Source organism: Euphorbia lathyris, chromosome 6 (genome assembly GCF_963576675.1).
Source record: "Euphorbia lathyris chromosome 6, ddEupLath1.1, whole genome shotgun sequence".
Classification (NCBI taxonomy): Eukaryota; Viridiplantae; Streptophyta; class Magnoliopsida; order Malpighiales; family Euphorbiaceae; genus Euphorbia; species Euphorbia lathyris.
In genome coordinates, this window is record NC_088915.1 from 58,501,842 (window position 1) to 58,524,120 (window position 22,279).

Here is a 22,279-nt window from a genome sequence, read left to right on the forward strand (position 1 = left end):
CTGCCGATGCGTTCGGACGATGGAAGACCACCATAGCGAGAGATTGTGATTTGTCATTTGGGGAGTTATCGTCACTACATACGTCTTTATTTACATCCTGCGTTTCCAGTGCCTCCCATTGCCACCCAATGGCGATTATTTTGTCATCAGAGTGCTCGTCACTTGGAGAATCTATACGCTGAAAGGAGAGAGGCTTGGACTAGATTATATTAGTTTTATATGTTGTTATTAATAATATTTATTAATTAACTTATATTATTTTTTGGTTTTAAGTACAATTCTGTAGTTACGGGTTTAACGGCCTATTTATGGGTTTAACGGACTATTTACGGGCTTAACGGCCTATTTACGGGTTTAACGGCCTATTTACGGGATACAAAAGCTATTTACGTGATAGTCCCACGTCCTACCACACGGTGGGGCGTGGGGCTGTCACGCCCGACCACACGGTGAGACATGATGTTCATACGCCCCACCATGAGGTGAGGCGTGATGTTCATACGCCCGCGTGTCGAAAGAGCAAAAAAATAGCTTTTTCCACCCCAAAACCCATAAAAGGGTAATTTCGTCCTTTCACGGGGCTAGGGGTGGGAAATTGGGGCTGGGTTTAACAACACCCTTAAAAAATCATATGTATAATTTTTATTTAGTGTTCAAATTAGATTTATTAAATATAGAAGATAATATTAATATTTAAACTGTATATATAATTTGTTAATAATTTTGAGATCCTTACAAAGTCATTGATCGAATTTTCAACTTTAGAAGAGGATTCCTCATCGGGTCAATTATATGAATATCATAATTAAGTATAAAATTATAATTAAGTCATCATCAAACTTAATTCTTAATATGTCATTATTCTCTATATATTATGATTTTTTATACTATAATTTAAAAACTTTAAATTCCAATTCATAAATCATAAACTTTAAAAAATATATTCTAAACTTCTAATTTATAAATTATAATTCTTAAAATATATTAAAAGTACTGATTTTGCTAGTTTGACAGAATCTAAAATTATGACTTGACACAGTTGTAAATAGTTTATAAAAGATGAATTTCCATGTAATTTTCCCTTACTCATAACTCATCTTGGTTCTAACATATGAGAGCCCAGCCCAATTATTAATGAGCTGGATCAAGTTGGATTTATTCGCCTGCTCATAATTTCATATATTAAAGGATGGTAATTGATTAAGTGTAACTTTTTTTCTTGGCTTAATAAATCATTTACCCTAAATAAAACTTAATTGGCCCCTTAATTTTTAAAATATACAGATAACTCTTTCAACTTAAATAAAATATTCAGCTAACCTCCTAAACTTACATAAAATGTGATCAATCAATTACTCAATTGCAAAAAAAAAAAAAAAGTAAGTTAAATACAGAAGATGTTTTGCACGTGCCTTATAATATTATTACATGATTCACAAAATAGATTAAACCATATTAAAAATGAAGTTCTTACGTGTTCAACTATAAAACTTATTTTCTCTAATATTAGAATCTCATATACCAACCTTGGTTGTTTACTTTTTTTTTTAAGACACATGCAACAAATCTTCCGCATTTAATTAACTTTTGTTTAAAGTTGAGTGATTAATTGATTATATTTTACGCAAATTTAAGAGACTAACTGAACATCTTATATAAGTTGAGGGAGCTATTTGAACACTTTGAAAGTTCATAAAGCAAATAAGCTTTTTAAACAAGTTTACGGGCAAATGATATATTAAACTTTGTTCTTTTATCATAACGTTTACACTTATTTACTTCCTTGGAAAAATGCATGAAAGAATCAATTGAATATTTTTTTTTCCACTTTCCTTTTATGCTACATCTTTAAGGGGTGTTTGGTTTAAAATTCAACATCGAAATTAAACTAGAATGAGAATAACGAGAGTAATATAGATTCAAAATGAAAACCACTATTTTATATTTCTTCGTGGTTTAATGCAGAATCAGAATCTATAGTATTTATAACAATAATATATTTATTTATTTTTTTACTTGATATTTTCTTAATTTATTAGTATGATATAATTTGTTATTTGTAGTAATTAATATCAAATAGTAAGTGTTGTGGTTGACTCTTAGATCCCTAAACAACTCTAAAACAAGACAAAGAAAAAAGATCAAAGAAGGGGTTCGTGCGTCGCGATGTCTAAATAAGTCTTTAGGGGTGTGATAAGGATAAGGTTGTAAAAAAGGTTAGGTGATAGTCGTATGGATAAGGCTATCAAAGATTAATTCAGAGATTAATTGGATTTGTACTTTTTTTAAGAAAGACAATTTCATTAGTTGAGTAAACTGGATACATCAAACATAATAGCAGAAAAATAAGATTGAGGGAAATCTTCATATTGAATATTCCGGAAGTTACAATGTTGGGCTTTGAGTGCTAAAAGATGGACTGATGTGTTGGCATGTCTCCTTTCATGTAATATGTTGATTCTATTTAGGCTCTTGGAAAGCTCTTGAATATCGATATTTCCTAACTAGTTAATGCAGTTGATCTATCCAACATTGGCGTCGAAGAGGGAAACAACGAACTCTCACAGTCGGAGAGGGAAACAACAAACTCTCACAGAACCAGTGGCGTCGAAGAGACTAATCGGAACTCACAGCACACCAAGGGAGCGGCGACGGAGAGAAACTAGATTTCTTTTTCCTTTAGGCCTTAATTCATTTGTCCTATATCACGTGGTATTATTAGTTACTGATTCTTAAAAGTTTTAAGCTTTACTAATTTTTTTAAGAGAAAAGTACAAAAATAAACCTTGTGGTTACATCCATTTTCGAACAACACTCATGTGGTTTAAAAGTTTGCAAAGTGATACCATTAATTCCGTTAGCAAACACATACCAAATTGACTAACGGTGTTAAAAATCAAAGGAAAACGAGTTAATTTGATCTTTATATTTATTTATTTTTATAAATTGACCCCCTTATTATCTAATTATCACAAATAAACTCCAAAATAAAAATCAAATATACCATTTTCTCCATTTTTCTTTAATTTCTTGTTTTTTTTTCTTTCTCTCCTCTCTCTCTTAATTTCTCTCTCAAAAAACACTGCAGACCAAAGCAAAGTCTTATATTATTATAAATAGCAAAACATCGTGATATAATCAGGTTTCGGAGATCTCAAATCGATTTGTATAGTCGGTTTAATCTCCATTAGAGATGGTGAAGGAAGCTGGTACAAGAAAGTGTTCTCATTGTGGGCAAAATGGCCATAACTCAAGAACTTGCAATGGCATAAAAAACGGATTGAAATTGTTTGGGGTTACAATTTTGGAAAAACAAAAACAAACCATCAAAAAAAGTCTTAGCTTGGGCAATTTAGATTCTTTAATTGATAAAAATTCTCAAATTGCTGATGATGGGTATTTGTCGGAGGGATATATCGGTTCAAACAGAGACATCGCAAGCCATGGAAAGAAAAGAGGTACCTCTTTAGTGTTTACTTTATGTTTATTCTCACAGTCACGGGTTGTGTATTTTCATGGTTAATGTGACTCATGGGATATGTTTAGAGATGCTTTTATGTTTAGATAACCTGGAAAGAAATAGATTTTTGTTTTTAAACCGGCTCTATGAACTTATTTATTTTAGAGAGAAATTAAGAGAGGGGAGAGAGAAAAAAAATAAGAAATTAAAGAGAGATGGAGAAGATGGTATATTCGATTTTTATTTTTTATTTTGGAGTTTGTTTGTGATAATTAGATAATAAGAGGATCAATTTATAAAAATAAATAAATATAAGGACCAAATTAACTCTTTTCCCTTTGAATTTTAACACTGTTAGTCAATTTGGTATGTGTTTGCTAACGGAATAAATTACATGGTACCACTTTGCAAACTTTTAAACCACATAAGTGTTGTTCGAAAATGGGTGTAACCACAAGGTTTATTTTTGTATTTTTCCCTTTTTTTAAACATAAACGATGATTCCCCACAGGGGACGAAGAACAAGGATAAGGTTTTTAGAACATCTGTAAATGGAGAATGGAGATTCACATGTGAATGAGGTTCCCCGGGAGATGGGGATGGAGATAAATCTGTCCCTGTCTAACTCGCGAAGACGGAGTCGGGGAACGGGGATGGAAAATTCATTCCCTCCCCTACCCCATTTACATCCCTAATCTTAGGCAGAATACATTGTAATGTGCGGATCGTGTCACGTAGCCCAATCTTGTGGGTGATCGTGTGAATGTCCTGTTGGGGTTTTGTGTCCTATAGACAATTGTTCTAGGATATAAACCAGCTGTAAATGAATTGTTCTTTATATCATTATTTTAATAAGATATGGTTTCATAACTGTATAAAGGCAATTACTTTTAAGAACTAAATAAGTCTAAATAAAAAGAAATCCCTAAGTTTATTTAAAGTGATTATAAAGTGTTCATACAAGCATGAAGTGAGACAAAACATTATAATAAACTAATAAACTTAAAACCACCCCAAGTCAAGTAATATGTTTTGAATATGGACTGACATAATACTGTTGAGACTTGCATGTAACAATGTTTTCTGTCAACAGAGAGCTGATCTCACAAGCTTCAGATATGCAGATATCTGGACAGTTACATGAATCCAGTGAAAGAGTTCATTAGGATTGGGGACCCGACTTGAGATAACAGGATGAAGAGATTTATCCTTGTCACCTGTTCATCTCATTGGTATTAATAGGTATAAGTAATCCTCAGACTCAAAAGAATGTTACTTAGTGATTCTGGATTATGGAATGTGATGCTTTGATCCTGTTGTAACACGATCCATAACAGGGATGACTTTGGGGTGTGTACGACAGACGTTGGGTATCACATGAAGTAATTGTAGGATAGTTAACATTGGATTGAGCATTTGTCACTCCTGATAAATGGGAGATACGTCCAAAGATCGCTTGTGGAAGACTTAACTCTAAATCCTTGCAAGGTGATAGCTTAAGACTTGAAATGCAGATTTCACTTAACCTATCTAATTGGAGTTAACTCGGCCTGTACAAGTAAAATGAACGTCTCACTATATCTGACTTGACATTATCCATAGTCATAAGATTCTGTTCAAGGATGTAGTTGATGAAGGATCGAATTATACTGTAACTAATACGGAAAAGGTCAACGACGGAATCAACCTGTCTTCTTATAGCTCTGGGGGAATGTTTCGGATCTGCTAATCACAGTTCGCGTACTCATTCCGTTATACAAAGATTGAATATAATTTTAAGAAATTAATTTAATAGTTGTATACGGCTAGAAGCAATAAGAACCTAATGGGTCACACATAAGACTTGGAACCCAAAAGAGAAACAGATGTTAATTAATTGACGGAAGCCCAACTGAGCCCACTAAGGCCCAGTAACAAAGGGGGCGATTTTTATGTGCTATGTCACATAAAGGAATTAATTTAATTTAAATAATTATAATTAGATTATGATTATGAATTAAATTAATTATAGGATAAATAAGTTAGAAGGTTTAATGAGATTAAATTGCTTCTAATTATTATCATATTAATAAGTTATTATTATCTTTATATTTAGATATAATTATAGATAATAACAATAAGAGTTTTATTCCGAATTAAATTCTTATTCAGTAACCTAATTCTATCTAACTAGGGTTTAGATGGAAGAGGCTATATAAACCCCCCTAGTGGTAAATTTCGGCCAACCCTAGTCTCCCCTGCAGACTGAGATTTTCGACCCCTACAGTAGAGAACGGAATTCCACCGATTGCTTTCATTCGATTGATTTTATCTCTTCCTCTTTCTCCTTGAGCTTGTGTTGATTAATTAGAGGCAATCTATCTTGATTGCTGATATAACCACTACCCACGTACTCCATTATCGTCCTAGATAATTGTACCCACGTTTAGCACGATCTTTTACCGATAGGTCACAGGTAACTTCCTCCCTTATTCCTATAAATAGGTTTAAAGCTGAAGAGGAAAATGTTAGCTTTTGGAGAGATAAAAGAATACTATATTTGACGGTATCTGACTTAAGCATCGGAGCGTTTGTGGGAAGACCGCTTCCCACACTGTAACAGGTTAATCCTCAAGGAAGATCAACCTTCATCTAGAGACGTTTAACCTTCATCCAGGGACATTCAACCTTCATCTAGAGACATTCAACCTTCATCCAGGAGGTTCGATCCTCAAGGAACGTCGACCGTCATCATCATGATTGGAAGGAATGCCTTCCTTTAGAAGTTCAATATTGATCTCACATTATACAAATTTATTGTTTAGTTCAGGCTACAATAATTGGCACCGTCTGTGGGAAAAGATCAAAAAGTCATCTATTCTACATCATCTAATTTTCATAATAAAAAAAGATGCCTCCCAAGAAATCTCAAGTTCCACCTTCTCAGGCATCCCATATTCTGGACGAACATGATGCACATCCAACCAACGAAGAAGAACGTGTTAAACATGTTGAAGACCAACACGACCCATCAAGAGTTAATCCACCCACTGTTCCCTTAGCAGACTATGAAGAGTTGAAGAAAAAATTTGAAGAAAACAATAATCAACTCCAAGAATTAATGCTTTTTGTCTAAGAAGAGATGCGAGACAAAGAGTTTCGAAACAACAAAAAACATCCTGAGGTCGAGTTACTACACGATGAGATCTCAGAACCACGGGAAGGAGGGAAGCGCAAGGGAAACAACTTAAAGATCCATGAAGTTGTGGAAATTTCTTGAAAAGAAAATTCGAGAGCACATGAGAAAACCGGAGAAGAATCCATGTTCAACACGAAAGAGACAGTAGACCTTAAGAAGATGATTGAAAAGGTGCTAGAACAAAAGAAGTTAGTTCCGAGCAATGACGAACAAGCTGTTGGTCCATGTGATTAGTTCCAGGGGGGTTAGGAACTAATGTAACTTTTTCGCTTTAATTATACTGACTTAATTTAATTCTTTGAGTTTCACAACTCAGCTTTGGTCAGCGCGGCCGAGTTAGGCGTAAGACGGCTTTAGTCAGATACTGACTAGAGCTGTTTACTTGTGAGTTGGGAAATGACACTTTTGCGGTCAGCTTCCAACTCAGCACTCTGATTTACTCAGTGTCAGCTTAAACAATTTACATACTGAGTAAATATGGCAAGCAACACATACAGATATATATTGAAAGAGAGTTAGAAATTACTCAGCACGACTTATCCTGGTTCGGCCTCTCCGCCTACGTCCAGTCCCCAGAATCCCTCCGGGATTTTTAAATCCAATACTGAGCTCTTTAAAGGTAGAGCGCAAACCGTTTACAAGGCAGTTGAATATGCAAGAGTACCGTCTTCTATTCGTCTACTCAACTCCTACTAAGTGCTATAACCGAACACCTAGATTTCTCTACCACTGAGTACTCAACACACTCTCTCAATACTACGATTGATACAAAATTGTTCTTTTTCAGACAAAGAACACTTTAGATGATTACAAAGAAAATCACTCTAGCATTTACACAGGAATAGAAATTTGGTGTAAGATCTCTTTCTTGTATTGATGTGCTTTTGTATGTATGCTTTTATTCTCTTTTTGTTTTTCACAATCGGCAAAGGATCCAAGAATGAACTTGTCCTTTTATAGTTGAAGTCTGAGGCCTAATGATTTGAATCTGGAGTTATCCATTGGATTCAAACAGCTTTATCTTGAGACATGTTCTGGTCAGCCTCAATTTTGCAGGCCAATCCGTCGTCTGAATTCCGCAGTCGTCAGGTTTGTCTTCTTCTCGCAGGTTTCGTCTTTTTGTGCCAGTTTGTCTTTTAGCAAAAGAACAGTTGACCCATACATCTTGAAATTGGCTTTTGCGTAATTCCAAGGTTTCTATTATTGGTGCAGACAGTTGTCGGATCTTGTCTTTTAGCGAACGGATCATTCGCGTTGTCCTGAAGATCACTCAGCTTGTCTTTGATAGCCGTTGTCTGCGATTGTTTGCTATACAAATACTGAGTTCTCTTTTACCCATCTTTCATGGTCAGCTTCGTTCTGCAAGACACAGTTCTCAAGACGACTTCTCTACTTTTAATACTGAGTTCCGTTCCACTCAGCTTCGTTGATTAGCTTGATCTTTAAGCTTTTGTTCCGAAGATGACTTTTCATGACTTTTCTTCTATCACGCTGAGTTATACTCCACTCAGCTTGTGCTATTTTCTTATGCTGTCTTCGTCCTGTCTTACTTTTTATTTCTATTTCCATTTATATTTGTACTCAACATTGAACAAACATATTAGTACAATTAAATCAAAGCACTTAAATTTAATTGTCCCTTAATCATGGATTAACTTAAATACTTTTGTCAAATCAAAATCATGTGGAAAGGTGTTTCAACAAACTCCCGCATTTTGATGTTGGAAAAATATTCAATTGATGGAACTCAGCATTGAGATTCCCCATGATTGAAATTCTTTTTATGCTTCTGAAATTACTCCCCCGTAAGGGTTGCATTTATTGACTTAACTTAACTCTAAACCTTCTAAAATTCAATTGAGTAAAATTAAGGCATGCTTATCCTGACTTAGTTCAGTTCTAGACCTTCCAAGATCTAATTCAGATGAGCCTAGGCTAGCTTTCAGAAGAGGTCAATGTATGGAATATGTTTTTACTCAGTTTTGGTACATGGTTAGTTTGATATCAGAGTTATGGAAAAACATTATCAGAGCAAATGTATCAAGTCTAATGTGTACTGAGTATATTCCTTTTTCTTTTGTTTGTTTTGTTCAATTGAGACAGATCAGTATAAAGCACAATACGTAAGTAAGCATCACATAAGATTAATCAATTTTGAATAAGAGATGTAGAATTTTATAGATAGTCAGCAAGACAAAATGCGCCAGATAAGGAAAACTAAAAAAAATACAAGTCAAGAATAAAAACTAGTAAATCTAGCCAAACTATTTCTTCCTATTGACTTGGGCAGGATTGACTTTGCCTTTTCCCTTTTGTTGCTGCTGACTACCAGATGCTTGTCCTGTGTGCTGAGTTCTATCAGCTTGTTCTTTCTCCCCCATTTTGCCAGCATCGGGCGGAGGAGGAACGAAGGTGTCGTTGAGAGCAGCACGAGTTAATCTTACGGAATATGCCTTAAGCCTTTTTGTGCTTTCCCTTAGACCATCAAAAACTGGAACACCATCGTCCAAGGTAGAACCGAGAATTCTGATAGAGGCACTGAGCATACTCAAAATATATTCTTGGGATTTGCCTACCCAAGTGATAGTGTCAGTCAGCATGGCATAAGCTTGATGGTACATCTTAAGCAAAGCCGAATCATAGAACTAACGTTGAGCATTCATGTGGCGCACATGTTTGTAGGTGGCTCGGGAGTATTGCAATAGTTCGTTCATCTTGAGTTAGTCAGTTTCCATTTCTTCCTTACTCAAGTTGAGTAGGCGGACTGCCTCACTTATTTGCTCAATGGAACACTGAGACGAAGAGGAGATTAACTCACGAGCTTTGGTCTGCTCAGCGTTTAGCTGGGTAAAGAGTTGATGAACCTCAGCGGAGGTTGCATACATTGAGTTCACAGCTGACAAGTTGTGGAGTTGACCCTAGAGAGAGTTCATATGGTTTACCATTGTCAGCTGGAGTTCAGCCAGCTTCACGATAGATTCCTGCTTGGGTTGTTGAGATTGGAGAGATGTCATGACACTCAGAAGATCCTTAAGACCTTTGATTTCAGTCAAGAGCTGAGTGACAGAGGAAAGTTGAGTTGGCTCAACATGAACAGACCCAGCGGCTTCGGCATTGGAGTGATGAATATCCTGAAGTAAGGCTTCAGATGAGTCGATGATTCGGCGTCCAGACTCAGTAGCATGCAAGTATGCGTAGGGTTGATCACTTTGTGGCCTAGATGTCGGAATATTAGTAGCACCTTGTGTTTGGTGCTGTCCAGAAGCAGATGTGCCAGCGAGGTCAGCGGCTGGACTTTTATTCAGATTAGGAGCTGACTGGTTTGCAGTATGTGTTAACGGATTTGGAAGAGGTTGATCTGCAGGTGTCAGCTGGAATTGGAGTTGGAGATTGAGGAATTTCAAAGCTGACTCGAGCAGATTTTTCCTGCGCTGACTTAGGGGTTTGACCAGCAGGAACTTCAAGCACTTGCTTGGTAAGGATTGGATTTTCCGAAGTCTTGGGATCGGCTTGTTCCTCAGCTTGAGAAACAGAGGCTTGCTTTTTCTCGAGTTCCCTTGGAGAAGGCTCAGTAGGATTGGAGAAGAATTTGAATTGCATGTCTGAGAGATCAGCGATGGGATCCCGTAGAGGAGAGTCATCCAGAAGGTCAATAACTGGAGATTTATGAGCCTTTTTCTTAAGTCGCCTTAATTTCTTAGCCTTTGGAGGAGAGGGGTCAGCTTGAATAGAATCAAGAGATTCAGAAGGTGAATTTACCCCTAGGTCAGCATGACCCTTTGCTGTTGGCTCAGCTTGTTCTTCAACCTGCTCAGTGTTAACTGTCTCATGTTGCTCAACATCTGTTGTCTCCTCAGCATCAAACTGACCTCCGAGATTACCCAACTCTTCTTCATCTTGGTCAGTGGGGGTTTTCTCAAGATCAATTCCTTGACTTCTCATAAAATGTGAGTCTTCAGAGATGACGACGTCAAGTGGGGGTGCATCAATAGGACTCAACCCATAGGAGATCTTCTTCTTCTTCTTCCTCAGAGGCTGATCGGGAGTGTCCTCTTTCTCTTCTTCCTCAGGCTCAACTGGCCTTTTGAGGTTTTCTGCTATCTTGGGTCCATCCTCACCTTGCTCAGCATCAGTTTTCTTACCTCTTGACATAATTTTTAGCTTCTTCGGAGCTGTGTTAATGTCCCTAGCTGCCTGGTTAGCCTTCCTCTTTTTATCCTACCGAGTGCGGTTAGCAGGTTTCTTTCCTTTTAGTGCATCCTGACCTTCTTCAACTGCGGCCCCTTTTCCTTTCTTGGACACTATCGGTTGGTCAAAGGCCAGACCGAATAATACTGCAGCTGTAATCTCCGTACCCCAGACGTTGATTTCCTCCACTAAGCTTACTTGGTGGTTTTTGAGGATCCTGGTAATTAGAGAGCCTAACCTAAGGGTACCAGTACTACGTTGGAAGCCACCGATGAGAAAGATCGGCATGTTGATCGGCTGGTAGGTCAACATGTGCCAAATGAAGCACTGCTCGAAGTTAGACGCTGAGGATGTGGAGTTGACCTTTGGGAAGAGAAAGTTGGTCAAGATGTAGTGGGCCATCTTCTGATTCTGACCCATGGACGTGCTAGCGATTTCCCCTACATGACCAGCGGGCTTGCAAAACTCAGTGGGGTATTCGATTTTAGTGTAGTCGTTGGTGGTTCTGAGTTTGGCTCCACTATTGGTCAGTTTGAGCAGCTTAGCGAGGTAAGGAGGATTGACAAAGATATCTTTCCCTTGTACCTTGGTGATCATGTAATCCCTGTTATCATCAGCGGCTCTCAGATTGGTGTAGAATTCCTTTACCAATACTGGGTAGGTAGCTTCTCGAATAGAGAATAGCTCGGTCCAGCCATTCTTAGAAATCCATTCGCAGAATGGTATTTCCGCGTTTACGAATCCCTCAGAAAACCACTGTGAATGGTCAACTTTGTAGCCTCTTACACTGTTGTAGACCAGCGAGTACGTTCGCTCCATTGGTTTCTTCCCCTTATCCTTTTTCTGTTTCTTTCTTGACGAAGTTGCAAGGTCAGTGTGGGGGTTCTTTCTTGGAGTTTGGTCATGCTGACCGTGTTCTTGAGACTTAGTGGGAGTCTCGCTGTATTCCTGCTGAGCAGGAGATTTAGGGTTTTCATCGGAGCGGTTGTCGTTGTAACCGGCACCGGAGATATTCTGAGAATCCGACATGACTTCCAGAGATTTTTGAGAGGTTTGGGATTTTTAGATAGAGAGAGTTTGATTGCCATAAATTCTAAGTGTAAAGAGGTAGAAGTGGGAATTCATCCACTATTTATAGGGATGTCGAATTGATCTGAATCGTTGAGGTGGCGGTTTTGACCTCGAGATAATCAACCGACAATGATTCTGGCATTTATGACACAATCGGCGCATGTGTTTTCTAATTATTGCGCTTACATCATCCTAGGTGGCTATTTAATTCGCGTGCTAGCATTGATTGTGCAACGGATCTTTTACTCAGCGTTAAGAATTTTAAACGTTTAGAATTTTGAGTAGTCAGTTTTACGTAGGAAAATTATTCGTGTGCTTAGTAACTTTGCTTAGGATAATCACTCAGTATGTAAGTCTTCTCAGTATGAGGTGATTTTATATTATGTTCGACTCAGCATGCAAAAGTTACTAATTTTGGCACAAATCACACAGCATGGTAATCACTCAACATTCAATTTAAATATAGAATTTTATTAAAGAGGATTAGACATACCGATTGCTTCCCTTAGTATGTTGAATTGCTCACGAGCCAAAGGCTTAGTGAAGATATCCGCAATCATCTGTTGGTACGTAGGTCAGCTTAATCTCACCCTTGAGTACATGATCTCTGATGAAGTGGTGCCTTATTCTGACATGCTTCATCATGCTGTGTTGGATTGGATTCTTAGATAGGTCAATAACGCTTTTGTTATCGCATTTGACTTCAATTGTTTCTGTTTTGAATCCATAATCCTCAAGCTGTTGCTTAATCCACAGGACTTGGGCCACACAGCTTCCAGCAGCTATGTACTCAGCTTCAGTAGTAGACAGGGCCACTGACGATTGCTTCTTACTGAACCAAGATACTAGACAACTTCCTAGGAAGTGACATCCTCCTGAAGTGCTTTTACGTGCTAGCTTATCTCGTCCATAGTCAGCGTCAGTGTATCCAATGAGTGTGAAGTCATTTGTATTTGGATACCATAAACCTGCATTAACTGAGCTCTGCAAATATCTGAAAATTCTTTTTACAGCTATAAGATGAGATTCTCTAGGGTCAGCTTGATACCTTGCGCAATAACATACTGAGTACTGAATGTCAGGTCTACTAGCAATAAGATAAAGTAGAGAGCCTATCATACCTCGATATAGCTTGCTATCTACTGACTTACCTTTCTCGTCAGCGCATACTTGGACTGACTAATGAAGATGTCGTTCTTCCCTTGCTTGATTTGTAAGCCAAGGAAGAAGTTGAGTTCGCCCATCATAGACATCTCGAACTCAGTTTGCATCTGTTTACTAAATTCCTTGCACATAGATTCGTCAGTAGCACCAAAGATTATGTCATCTACGTAAATTTGTGATAGCAGGGTATTTTTACCCTTTTTCTTAATGAACAAGGTTGTGACAGCTTTGCCTCTGACATAGTTCCTGGTCAGCAGAAAGTTGGTCAACCTCTCATACCAAGCTCTTGGAGCTTGCTTCAGGCCATATAAGGCCTTCTTGAGTTTATAAACGTGGTTTGGAAGTTTTGGATCTTCAAACCCCGGAGGCTGACTAACATATACCTCTTCGTTTATAAAGCCATTAAGAAAGGCACTTTTAACATCCATTTGATATAATTTAAAGTTCATATAGCTAGCATATGCACACAATATTCGTATAGTCTCTAACCTAGCAACAGGAGCAAAGGTCTCACCATAGTCAATGCCCTCTTGCTGACTATAGCCTTGGGCTACAAGTCGGGCTTTGTTTCTGACCACACTGCCTTGCTCATCTAGTTTATTTCTAAAGACCCACTTAGTTCCTATGGTTTTTTGATTCCTAGGATTTGGTACTAAATCCCATACCTCATTTCTTTTGAATTGATCAAGCTCCTCCTGTATAACATTGATCCAATGTTCGTCATGCTCAGCTTCTGAGAAGTTCTTTGGCTCCTGCACTGAGACGAATGCAACATTTCCGAGATACTTTCTAAGCTGATCTCTTGTCATCAGCTTGTTGTCAGCAGCATCAAGAATGGACTTCTCCGAATGTCCTCTTGGAATTTTAATTTCTTTGGGTAATGTTGAGTTGTCTGGAATAGGTGTTTCTACAATATCTGCAGGAGTAGATTGGTCAGCAAAGGTAATTTCGGTTTCGTTTTTACCTTTGGTCAGCCCTTGTACTGATGTCTTAGCGGCTCTTATTTGGTCAGCGGAAGCTGAGCTTGGTTCATCTTCGGCGGGCTGAGTTTTCTTTCCTACAGGTTCAGTTTCATCGAACTCTATATGGATAGACTCTTCTACAACTTGAGTTCGTTTATTATACACCCTATATGCTTTACTGTTAGTTGAGTACCCTAAAAAGATCGCTTCGTCAGCTTTAGCATCAAATTTAGCAAGGTTATCTTTTGTATTGAGTATAAAACACTTACACCCCAAAGCACGAAAGTAGCCAATGTTGGGCTTTCGTCCTTTCCAAAGTTCATAAGGGGTTTTCTTGAGTATAGGTCTAACTAAAGCCCTATTCAGTATGTAGCATGCTGTGTGGACAACTTCACCCCAGAAATACTTTGGAAGCCTATTTTCGCTCAGCATTGTCCTAGCAATTTCAACCATTGTTCTGTTCTTCCTTTCAACAACCCCATTTTGTTAAGGCGTCCTAGGAGCAGAGAAGTTATGGTCAATGCCACTGACTTCACAGAATTCATCAAACTGTTGGTTTTTTAATTCTCCGCCATTGTCACTTCCAATATGAGCTACTTTTAGGTCTTTGTCATTTTCAAGCTTCTTAATCAATGTTGTGAACATCTCAAATGTTTCATCCTTGCTACTCAACAAGATGATCCATGTATACCGAGAGAAATCATCTACAATGACTAAGGAGAATTTCTTACCGCCCAAGCTGAGTAGCTGGACAGGTCCGAAAAGGTCCAAATGTAGTAATTCCAATGGTCTCTTGGTTGAGACAATGTTTTTACTTTGAAAAGACTTTTTCGTTTGTTTCCCTTGCTGACAAGCATTACATAATTGATCTTTTTCAAATTTCAATTTGGGCAATCCCTCAACTAGTTGCTTTCTAGCTAATTTGGCCAGGAGGTCCATGCTTACATGACCAAGTCTCCTATGCCATAGCCAGGAGTTATCCTCTTTAGATACTAAGCATATATTTTTGGAAAACTGTTTTTCTAAACTCAACATATATACATTGTCAACACGAGGGGCAGTTAAAATCAAATTATTTGTTTTTCCCTCGAGTATCCGACACTGAGTAGAATCAAATATAACCTATCTACCGCTATCACAAAGCTGAGCTACGCTCAATAGGTTATATTTGAGACCCTTAACTAAGGAGACTAACTCAATGGTGGGGTTACCTCCGATAGTACCTGATCCTACTATCTTACCCTTCTTATTGTCTCCAAAGCTTACATTTCCACCTCGTTTAAGCTCAAGTGTGATGAACTGAGTTTCATCACCAGTCATATGCCTCGAGCATGCGCTGTCAATATACCAAAGTTTTGACTTCTCCATGCACCTCAGGCTCACCTGCATTTTGAATCATTCATCTTTAGGTACCCAATTCTTTTTGGGTCCTCGTTTGTTAGCATAAACAGGTGCAAAGTCATGTTTTAATTTGTGACGGCATACTTTGATGGTGTGGCCTTGTTTACCACAAAAGTCACAATGAGTTACCCTTTTAGGGTGACTTTGTTTTTGGTCAGCCCCATTGTGCTGAGCATGCCAACATACCTTAGTGGTATGTCCTTTCTTTCCTCAGAAGTCACATTGGACAGTCTGCTTGTTATACCAACACACATCTGTTGTGTGTCCTCTTTTCCCACAACAGTCATACTGAGTGAACTGTCTGCGCTGACCAGTACCTGAGTACTCAGCATGGGATTTGTTTGAACCTTTTATTTGGTTCTGAAGGTTTGTGACATCCTTTCTCAGTTTCTTTGAATCTGATTGGACCTCTGAGACAAACTTGTGCATAATTTCTATGTTGCTATGCAAAGTTGAGTTGTCTTGGAGAAGATATCGAAGGTCACTAAGTTTGACCTCTTCGATCTCGTCACATCGCCTGCTGAGTGCCTTTATTTTCTTGTTACACTTTTTAGTCAGTGTATATAAATCACTCAGGGCGTTAATCATTTCATTTCTAAGCAAGTGTAAGGATGTTACCTCATTTGAGTACTCCTCCTGTTCAGATTCTTCAGAGAGGTCAGCTTGCTCAGATCGAGTGTGGTCAGCAGTGTCATCGGCCATGAAGCATATGTTTGCTGACTCGGTGGCATCAGCTTCAGATGATGTTGACTCATCGTTGTCACTCCATATGGCTACCATTGCCTTTTTGCTTCCCTTCTTTTCTTTCTTCAGATTAGGGCAGCTTGACTTAATGTGCCCAGTTTGATGACACTCAAAGCACGTGACAGGCTTGGAGTTGTCCTTTTTGTATTTGTCACTAGACTCAGCTTTGTACCTATCGCCTTTTCTGAATGGCCTTTTGTTTTCTTTTCATTTTTTCTGAACAGCTTTTTCATCTTCCTTGTGAACATGGGCATTTCCTCATCATCCGATGAGTCAGCTTCGGTTGAGTCAGCTTTCATGACAAGTGATTTTTGTTTCTTGTCTTCTGACTTTTCTTTTGCTTCGAAAATTTTCATAGAGATCTCATGAGTCAGCAGAGATCCGATCAGCTCGTCGTATTTATATGTGGTCAAGTCTTGAGCTTCCTCCACGGCAGTTTTCTTAGCTTGTCAGCTCTTGGGTAAGCTTCTCAGGATTTTCTTCACATGCTCTTCTTCAGTAAAGTTCTTGCCGAGCCTCTTTAGCTCATTTATGATGTTGGTGAATCTAGAGTTCATTGCAGAGATGTCCTCATTGTGGTTCATCTCGAACAGCTCGTATAGTCTCATATGTTGGTTCACCTTTGATTCCTTGACCTTGCTTGTACCTTCCTAGGTTACTTCAAGCTTTCTCCAAATCTCATGTGCTGACTCGCAACCTGAAATCTTATTGTATTCTGCAGCATCTAACGCACAGTGAAGCATATTGATAGCCGAAGCATTGTTTTGTAATTTTTTAAAGTCATCTTCTGACCACTCAGTTTCACTCTTAACAATTTTCTCATTGTCAACAGTTTTATAAGGCACATATGGGCCTTAAACTATTGCAAGCCATGCACTCATGTTTGTGGCTTGAATAAAGTTCTTCATCCTATTCTTCCAGAACGTATAATTAGATCCAAAGAATAGGGGAGGCCGACTAATTGATAATCCCTCAGGGAGTATCTGTGTTGTTTGGTTCCCTGGAAGGAAACGAGTGCTGTTCTCAGCCATTTATCGGGATCAGCTCAAGATAGTTATATCTTTGAGTAGTGAGCTATTTAGCTCTGATACCACTTGTTGGTCCCGTGTGATTAGTTCCAAGGGGGGGTTCGGAGCTAATGTAACTTTTTCGCTTTAATTATACTGACTTAATTTAATTCTTTGAGTTTCACAACTCAGCTTTGGTCAGCGCGGCCGAGTTAGGCGTAAGACGGCTTTAGTCAGATACTGACTAGAGCTGTTTTACTTATGAGTTGGGAAATGACACTTCTGCGGTCAGCTTCCAACTCAGCACTCTGATTTACTCAGTGTCAGCTTAAACAATTTATATACTGAGTAAATATGGCAAACAACACATACAGATATATATTGAAAGAGAGTTAGAAATTACTCAACACGACTTATCCTGGTCCGGCCTCTCCGCCTACGTCCAGTCCCCAGAATCCCTCCGGGATTTTTAAATCCAATACTGAGCTCTTTAAAGGTAGAGCGCAAACCGTTTACAAGGCAGTTGAATATGCAAGAGTACCGTCCTCTATTCGTCTACTCAACTCCTACTAAGTGCTATAACCGAACACCTAGATTTCTCTACCACTGAGTACTTAACACTGAGTACTCAACACACTCTCTCAATACTACGATTGATACAAAATTGTTCTTTTTCAGACAAAGAACACTTTAGATGATTACAAAGAAAATCACTCTAGCATTTACACAGGAATAGAAATTTGGTGTAAGATCTCTTTCTTGTATTGATGTGCTTTGGTATGTATGCTCTTATTCTCTTTTTGTTTTTCACAATCGGTAAAGGATCCAAGAATGAACTTGTCCTTTTATAGTTGAAGTCTGAGGCCTAATGATTTGAATCTGAAGTTATCCGTTGGATTCAAACGGCTTTATCTTGAGACATGTTCTGGTCAGCCTCAGTTTTGCAGGCCAATCCTGTCGTCTGAATTCCGCAGTCGTCAGGTTTGTCTTCTTCTCGCAGGTTTCATCTTTTTATGCCAGTTTGTCTTTTAGCAAAAGAACAGTTGACCCATACATCTTGAAATTGGCTTTTGCGAAATTCCAAGGTTTCTATTATTGGTGCAGACAGTTGTCGGCTCTTGTCTTTTAGCGAACGGATCATTCGCGCTGTCCTGAAGATCACTCAGCTTGTCTTTGATAGCCGTTGTCTGCGATTCTTTGCTAATACAAATACTGAGTTCTCTTTTACTCAGCTTCCATGGTCAGCTTCGTTCTGCAAGACACAGTTCTCAAGAAGACTTCTCTACTTTTAATACTGAGTTCCGTTCCACTCATCTTCGTTGATTAGCTTGATCTTTAAGCTTCTGTTCCGAAGATGACTTTTCATGACTTTTCTTCTATCACGCTGAGTTATACTCCACTCAGCTTGTGCTGTTTTCTTATGCTGTCTTCGTCCTGTTTTACTTTTTATTTCTATTTCCATTTATATTTGTACTCAACATTGAACAAACATATTAGTATAATTAAATCAAATCACTTAAATTTAATTGTCCCTTAATCATTGATTAACTTAAATACTTTTGTCAAATCAAAATCTTGTGGAAAGGTGTTTCAACACAAGCAGCAAGGAAAATTCCTTTTTCGAGAGAGATCATAAATAAACCTCTCCCTCAAAAATTCAAGATGCCCCAACTCGCCACTTATTCCGGAAAGGGTGATCCCTATGATCATATGCAGAGTTATGAAGTGGTAATGCTATTACACGGATGGGAAGACGCCATAATGTGTCGAGCTTTCTCCCTCACTCCATCAGATCATGCTCGTGCGTGGTTCAATAGCTTAAAGGAAAGCTCCATCTCTAACTTTGATCAATTGAGAAGAGAATTCATAAAAGCATTCATCATCAACACCAGAAGGAAGAAGGATGCGACGTATCTCCTCACAATAAAGCAAGATGAAAAAGTAAGTTTGAAGGACTACATAGAAAGGTTTTGCGTTGCAACTCTGGAGATTCAGGATCTCCAAGCTGTAATGGCAGTTGCAGGAATACTCCAGGGAACGAGATCGCGAGATCTCCAAAAATCTCTTTCTTATGATCAACCCTCAACCTTTGGAGATCTGTTCAGTCGGGCTAATAAGTTCATCCTTTCCGAGGATGTGATGAAGAACATATGGGCGAGGGAAAATCAAGATAGGAAAAGAAAGAGATGAAGTTGGAAGAAGAAATGAATCAAGACATATCCCTAAATCAAGATACGAGGGTTTTCACGCCTTTACTCCAACCTTGTTCTAACATCCTAGCAGCTATTGAGAGATCAAGGCTTCTTACATTCCCTCCCAAGGCCAACAGAGTGAGGGAAAAGTTTACAGACGCCTATTATCGATTCCACAAGACTTAAGGTCACTCAACTAATCGATGCAAGCAATTGATGAATGAAATCGAGTCGCTGGTACAACAATGTAAGCTTGAAAATTCGTCTATGCAGAAATGTGGAGAAGGGAAAAGCCACAAAACTCAAAAGAAGAAAGGTATATGGAAAACAGAGAAAAGGATGGTCGAACACACGCCAAAAGAATGGAAGATAAGAAAGATAAAGCCATAGCCCTTGATAACAAGCCAGCGTATCCAGCAATAAATGTTATCTCCGGAGGGGAAACTTTAGTGGGTGAATCCTCTTCATCAAGGAAGGCTTATACTAGACAAGCTTATGAAGTCAACAATGTGATGAAAGCCCAAGAAGAAGAGTCCATAACTTTTACCCCTGCAGATCAAGGAAATGTAATGATACCCCATGATGATGCAATGGTGGTTTATGCTACCATAATGAAGTTCCCAGTGGAAAGAATTCTCATTGACAGTGGGAGTTCAGTCAACCTCCTCTATTGGAATTGTTTCAAGAAGATGAATTTATCTCTGGATAGATTGAAGAAGGTGTCAGCCCCACTCTTTGGCTTCTCGGGGGAAGCCGTCCAAGTGGTAGGGTCTATCCAATTACTAATCACGTTAGGCGATGAGCCTTGTAAGGTTACAAGGATGGTGAATTTTATGGTAGTAAAATCTATATCTCTAGCCTACAATGTGATACTAGGAAGACCATTAATTATTGGCAGGGGAGCCATGATATCGTTGGGAGACTTATTAATGAAGTTTCCTACACCAAACGGTATAGGGCAAGTGAGAGGAGATCAAAAGAAGGCTCGCAACTGCTACGTTTCTTTTATTAAAGGAAAACATGGTGCAAGTGCAGAGACAATGGCGATTTCTGAAGAATTTGACAATAAGCCAAAACCAAAGCCAGTTGAAGTGATACCGCTGACAAAAAATGATCCAGCAAAAATAACATATATTGGAAGTAAAATGGCAGAAGAAGTGAAGGGTGAAGTAATCGCATGCCTTAAGAGGAATATGGACGTGTGTGCTTGGGTTCCTACAGTTATGACTGGCATAAGCTTGAGGGTAGCTTCCCACCACTTGAATGTTGATCCAAGCATTAAGCCAATCAAGCAAAAGAAAAGAAGAATAGCTCCAGAGAGGAAAAAGGCTTTAGAAGAAGAAGTTGACAAGTTGCTTGAGGCAAACTTTATTCGAGAAATTTATTACCCAGATTGGCTTGCAAACATTGTGATGGTGAAGAAACCCAACGAAAAGTGGAGAGTATGCATAGATTTCACTGATCTGAACAAAGCTTGTCCGAAAGACTCATATATGTTGCCCCAAACTGACAAGATGGTGGATGAAACATCTAGCTATAAGCTGTTGAGTTTTATCGATGCATACATGGGGTATCATCAAGTAAAGATGAACCCTCCCGATGAAGAGAAAACTGTACTTATCACTGAAAGAGGAACCTACCACTACAAAGTTCTGCCTTGTGGGCTTAAAAATGCAAGAGCCACATACCCTATGATGGTTAACAAAGTCTTCAAATCTTTGTTGAATAATACCATAGAAACTTGCGTAGATGACAAGATTATCAAAAGTAAGAAGGGTGAATCACATGTGGAAAATCTCGAAAAAGTGCTCGATGTATTGAAGATCCACGCTATAAAGCTAAATCCTAACAAATATACTTTCGAAATACAATCAGAAAATTTATTAGGTTACATGACAACTGAAAGGAAAATTGAGGCAAGTCCAGAGAAAATCCAAGCCATTTCAGAGATGAAGCCTCCTACGTCCATTAAAGAAGTTCAACGCTTAAGATCCACATGACATGGAATGCAAATTACTTGAAGCTCAAAGCAATTGCATTGTACAATGCTCACTATGAATAAAGGAAGGTCAATTGTCATCGAGGAACCTTCGTCTTCATTAAGGGACCTTCGACCTTCATCAAGGAGGTTCGACCCTCAAATAATTCAACCTTCATCAAGGAGATTCAGTCCTCGAAGAACATCAACCTTCGTCATTATTCTGGTTGGAAGGACCGCCTTCCTTCAGGAGTTCAATCATCGAAGAATGTGGACCGTCATCATTCTGGTTGGAAGGACCGGCTTCCTTCAGGAGTTCAATCCTCAAGGAGGTTCGATCATCAAGGAGGTTCAATCCTCAAGGAACTCGACCTTCGTCCTCATTCTCAATGGTGAGTCTCCATCCATGGAGATTAATATATTTTAATTAAATGACCTGCTATAGCAGGTTACCAATAGATTATCAGGTTACCTAAATGTATATTTCTCTCTCTATAATAAATAATTGTCCATATTTTTCAAAAATACTCTCTTTCTATAATAAATCCATAAAAATAATTTGTACATGAACTCATTTAAAATAATTTCCCTTCCATTTCGTTTTTTCTGTTCTTATTAGCTCTCCCCTTTCTAGAACCCCATTTTTTTCCTTCACTGATCTCCCTAATCCTTATTATTTAGTCTCCTGGACTCTTTATTTCCTGATTCTTTCCTTGGTCCATTCCCTCTCTTCTTATTTTTTTATTTTTTTATTTTTTTATAATAATAAGTAAAACAAAAATTATGTGAACTATATACTAATATGGACAATAATATGAGATAATGTAAATAATAAAAATATGGATAAATATCGGAAGTCTTGGGTTTTGGATTCTTATATTTCTAAAATCGGTTTGTACCTATTTCGGACCGTGATTCCGCGCGACACAACGCA